Source organism: Macrobrachium nipponense, chromosome 42 (genome assembly GCF_015104395.2).
Source record: "Macrobrachium nipponense isolate FS-2020 chromosome 42, ASM1510439v2, whole genome shotgun sequence".
NCBI lineage: Eukaryota > Metazoa > Arthropoda > Malacostraca > Decapoda > Palaemonidae > Macrobrachium > Macrobrachium nipponense.
Genome location: NC_061103.1, coordinates 31,882,087 through 31,888,241, shown reverse-complemented (window position 1 = coordinate 31,888,241; position 6,155 = coordinate 31,882,087).

The following is a 6,155-nucleotide window of genomic DNA, read 5'->3' as shown; positions in this document are numbered from 1 at the left end:
TTAAATCAATAAGATATTCATTCACACTGTTAGTTAATTAAGATTATAACTCTCCCTTTGCGCTAATGGATGAAGGTTTTCATAGTTACTGACTAAACTGAACAAAAATATATTAAAAAATCAGGATAAAAAACTATTTTGGGAACATTCTCAATGACCAAAACAAATATTATAAAAATAAAATCAAGATATCAATAAGTATTCTGGAGCATTTTCAATTACCGATATTTAATTCATAAATTTCCGATCTTCCCTAGGCATTCGCTTATAAAGTTACTAGAAATTCGCCAGGATGCCGGAATGGCGGTAATTCTACTTAGCTAAACCTAAATTGAAAGTAAACCGATATGAACGGTGACAGACACTTCAAATGGATGAAAAAAAAAAAAAAAACTTAAGACAAGACACAGAAATAACAACCATTCATTGAGATGCCGATTATTCCTCAAACAGGCATCGGTAAAAAAAAAAAAAAGGTACTTTTGGGAATTACAATTATACTAAATAATATACACTACATTAGCTAGCTGCATTCATTACATAAATGTTCTCCATGTTACAAGCCGTGAATATAACCATCATTTCTTACTCTTTTATTGTAGTGAATAATATCTGATATAATCAAGATTATAAAAACCTCTGAAGGATTAAAAACACTTCTCGAGGATTATAATGATCTAACTAGCTACTCTATATTTCCGGTATAGCTTAAGCTGTGTACAGCAGTGGCTTGACATTAATTACTTCTCACACTATGTTTTGAGCAAATATTTATCGCCAGATTTCCAATTTCCAGTTTCATCACTCTCCGTTTCATAATTCAACACGGTATAATGCTTCAATTCCCTACTTCATTTCGACACAGTACGTGATTTCTTCTTATTCACAAGCACTGGCATTTTTCCCACTCGAACGCAAGCAGCAACAATGAAAGCAATAAAAGGACAGCAATTCAGTGTTTATTATATCAGTGAATCAACATCTAATCTCTAAATATATATATATATATATATATATATATATATATATATATATATATATATATATATATGTGTGTGTGTGTGTGTGTGTGTGTGTGTGTGTGTGTGTGTGTGTGTATACTGAGTAGAATATTATAAGATTTCTTTACAGTACCTAAAATAGAACTGAACCTATAACCACTAACAACTACAGGGTTAAAATACCGTTGCAACGACCTTACGCAGTCTATGTTTAACCGCAATTTCCAGCAATTCAACCCAGTTATCAACACCAACAACCTCAACTTTTTATAAACCAAAGAAGAGATGCTAATGAGCGAAGTAGCCTAAATAGCGCCTACTTTCTCACACGAGGAGTAGTAAGTTTATCTTTTAAGAGGAGCTATCGGATCGAACGTCACTGCCTGGCTTCAGAAAGATGACATTCCCTCTCCTTGGTGATTTGAACTTCCTGCTACATTTCTACGTTCGAGTTGTTGTTAACGACTTCGTCTCTCACCCGAGGGACTTTCGTTTGACCTCGTTTGACCCCGATGTAAAGAATAAAATAATTCACTTATCATTATGATTGAAAAAGAAACCCACAAATTCAATTTGTAACTTGTTTACTTCTAAGTATTTACATTTAGTTTTACTCCACACTCGAGTACTTTCAGGCCCTTCTGTGGCCCATTCTCAAGAGATGTTTGGGATGTTAGCCTGGGTCAAGGCCCAGCAGTCTTCTGGAACTTCTTCTCGTTGTGCTGTCATTTATGCGATGGCTGTTCTGGTTTTCTTGAGAGTTGCCAATCCCCTCTTGTCGCTCTGATATCCTGAGCTGATGGTCAATGGGATTCACCCTTGTGGTAAGGGTGTGGTCACCGAAAGTCTGTTGGGCAGGAAACCTAATCTCCAGGTCAGCAGGGTCAATCTTAGCTTCTTTTAATATCAAAGCTCGGCTTATGGGATCTTCTGAGGTAAAACCTTTGTTTCCTTCAATTACTTTAATCTCTCTGATAAGTGCACCTTCTACTACCCTCCTGTGACTAATTTTGTTGCTTTTGTATATAAGCCTACTGTTTTTGAAATCCATCCTATGGTCATTTTCCCAACAATGTCTAGCTATAGCACTCCCCTGAGAGTTAAGCTGTACTGCCCTTCTATGTTCTTGGACTCTTAGTCCTTATTCCCTACCTGATTCCCCCACATATCTGTCTCCACAATTATTGCAATTGATTATGTATACCCCCGCTACATCATCTGTATTACTGTCTTCTCCTTCCAATTTATTTTTACATACTTTGTTTTTTAAGGTATTATCAAAGGTATATACAAATTTATATTGACTTTCTTTCATTTTTGAAGTGATTTGTTTCATTTTAGGCATAAAAGGGAGGGCAACTATTTTCTTGTTTTCTTTATTCCATGTACTCTCTACATTCGCTCTGTAAAATATTTTTCTAGCTTTGTTGAGTGCCCTTTTTCTGAACCATTCCGGGTATGCTAATGCATCGAAGCTTTTATCGATGTAATTTATTTCTTGCTCTATCTTGCAAGGGTCACACGTTCTCATTGCCCTAAGAAATAAACCTGTTAGAACCCCTATTTTTATATCATGACTATGAAAGAGAAGAAATGAATATATGAGTTTGTATGTGTGGGCTTTCTATATGTGCTGAATTCATATCCTGTTTCTTTTCTTTTCTATGAGTATGTCTAAAAAGGGCAGTTTATTATTGTTACTTTTCTCTAAAGTGAACTGGATATTGTTATCAAACTTATTGAGCTCATCTAGAAAAGTTTTCTATTTTATTTCCCATCCCCTTGCAGAATAGCAAAGATATCATCCACGTATCTCCACCATCCTTGCAGTTTTAAGTTAGGGACATTAACATTAGGAACTAGATTAGTTTCGAAATATTCCATATAGATGTTAGCGAGTATAGGTGATAATGAGGACCCCATAGCTACTCCATATTTCTGTTTGTAAACATGTCCTCAAAACGTGAAATAAGTATCACTGACACACAATTTGATCAACTCAAGGAAGACGCCTATTTCGATGTTTGGATTGAAAATACCCTCATTATGTTTAGTCTGTAGGAATTCTAATACTTTATCTAAGGGGACATTGGTGAATAATGCTACTACATCAAAACTAACCATGTGTCCTTTTATATTCTTTTTCTTAACTTTGTCTATGAAATCTACTGAATGTTTAATATGGGATTCTGAAAATATACCTAAGTATATTCCTAGTTCTCCAGCTAACCACACAGCTAACCATATTAAACATTCAGTAGATTTCATAGACAAAGTTAAGAAAAAGAATATAAAAGGACACATGGTTAGTTTTGATGTAGTAGCATTATTCACCAATGTCCCCTTAGTATAAAGTATTAGAATTCCTACAGACTAAACATAATGAGGGTATTTTCAATCCAAACATCGAAATAGGCGTCTTCCTTGAGTTGATCAAATTGTGTGTCAGTGATACTTATTTCACGTTTGAGGGACATGTTTACAAACAGAAATATGGAGTAGCTATGGGGTCCTCATTATCACCTATACTCGCTAACATCTATATGGAATATTTCGAAACTAATCTAGTTCCTAATGTTAATGTCCCTAACTTAAAACTGCAAGGATGGTGGAGATACGTGGATGATATCTTTGCTATTCTGCAAGGGGATGGAAATAAAATAGAAACTTTTCTAGATGAGCTCAATAAGTTTGATAACAATATCCAGTTCACTTTAGAGAAAAGTAACAATAATAAACTGCCCTTTTTAGGACATACTCCAATAGAAAGAAAAAGAACAGGATATGAATTCAGCACATATAGAAAGCCCACACATACAAACTCATATATTCATTTCTTCTCTTTTCATAGTCATGATATAAAAAATAGGGGTTCTAACAGGTTTATTTCTTATGGGGCAATGAGAACGTGTGACCCTTGCAAGATAGAGCAAGAAATAAATTACATCGATAAAAGCTTCGATGCATTAGCATACCCGGAATGGTTCAGAAAAAGGGCACTCAACAAAGCTAGAAAATATTTTACAGAGCGAATGTAGAGAGTACATGGAATAAAGAAAACAAGAAAATAGTTGCCCTCCCTTTTATGCCTAAAATGAAACAAATCACTTCAAAAATGAAAGAAAGTCAATATAAATTTGTATATACCTTTGATAATACCTTAAAAAACAAAGTATGTAAAAATAAATTGGAAGGAGAAGACAGTAATACAGATGATGTAGCGGGGGTATACATAATCAATTGCAATAATTGTGGAGACAGATATGTGGGGGAATCAGGTAGGGGAATAAGGACTAGAGTCCAAGAACATAGAAGGGCAGTACAGCTTAACTCTCAGGGGAGTGCTATAGCTAGACATTGTTGGGAAAATGACCATAGGATGGATTTCAAAAACAGTAGGCTTATATACAAAAGCAACAAAATTAGTCACAGGAGGGTAGTAGAAGGTGCACTTATCAGAGAGATTAAAGTAATTGAAGGAAACAAAGGTTTTACCTCAGAAGATCCCATAAGCCGAGCTTTGATATTAAAAGAAGCTAAGATTGACCCTGCTGACCTGGAGATTAGGTTTCCTGCCCAACAGACTTTCGGTGACCACACCCTTACCACAAGGGTGAATCCCATTGACCATCAGCTCAGGATATCAGAGCGACAAGAGGGGATTGGCAACTCTCAAGAAAACCAGAACAGCCATCGCATAAATGACAGCACAACGAGAAGAAGTTCCAGAAGACTGCTGGGCGCTGACCCAGGCTAACATCCCAAACATCTCTTCAGAATGGGCCACAGAAGGGCCTGAAAGTACTCGAGTGTGGAGTAAAACTAAATGTAAATACTTAGAAGTAAACAAGTTACAAATTGAATTTGTGGGTTTCTTTTTCAATCTTCAGAAGAAAACTGAAAGAAGTTTTTGTTTGGTTCATCATTATGATTATTATGATTCCTCATAGACCAAAGGTGTTGATGTTCACTCACTCACCAACGAGAGAACCCGCGTTCGATCCATAACCCAGGCGAAACAGAGAAGACCCATTCCAGCCAAACCCGTTATGTCCCTGTTATTTTTTTTTTTTTTTTTTTTTTTTTTTTTTGTATGGTATTTTTACGTTGCATGGAACCAGTGGTTATTCAGCAACGGGACCAACGGCTTTACGTGGCTTCCGAACCACGTCGAGAGTGAACTTCTGTCACCAGAAATGCACATCTCTGGCCCCTTAATACAATGCCTGAGAATCGAACTCGCGGCCACCGAGGTGGCAAGCAAAGACCATACCAACCACGCCACTGAGGCGCTTTGTCCCTGTTAAGGTAAGCAGTAAACTAGGTACCTTGTAGTCAGTGGACTCTGTGTGTGTGTGTGTGTGTGTGTGTGTAGAGAGAGAGAGACAGAGAGGGAATTCTACAATAAAAAAAAAAGAAAAAACTCTAATCTTTAATCCTTGATCTTAAAATTCGAAACAAACTGATACAAAATCCGAATCTCAAAGTAAAGGAACAATAGGTAGGGAATTCTCCTCACATGGAATAGGACTTTAGCGTTGAGAAACAATAAAGGATAAAGCGACCTAGAGAGAGAGAGAGAGAGAGAGAGAGAGAGAGAGAGAGAGAGAGAGAGAGAGAGAGACGATAATAAAAGCACGCCAAACTTCGAATAGCCTACCAAATGCGATCGCCGTGAAAGCGGTGGCTGCAACTGAATTTAATGAGGGATGAAACTCATATAAGATAATAAAAATTAAGCCACTTTTTTAATTTTTTATTTCAGCATCAATGAAATCGGAGTAAAAAAAGCCTGAAATAAAATTAGGGCGGCTTCAAAGGCATTCCCTCTGTTTTTGCAAACACTTTACAAAACTCTTTGGGGGGATTGTTAGATCCGGCGAAATTTTCGGAATGCTTTGAATACCCGGAGCTTCCCTTCAACTCACTAAAACCATTTTCTCTTGACTTCCTACAAAGCGGAAACTACAAAACTACTACAAAACTGTTTTTGGTACTTCGGGTAAATGGGAATTATGAGGTATACAGCTGCCTAAATGTAATTCAGTTTTCGCGAAAACAGTTTTGACTTTGTTCAGATTCTTTATCAGAATACCAGATCTGTCCATTATAACAAAATAATTTTGTAGGATCGACTCTCCTGAACTGCAGGGA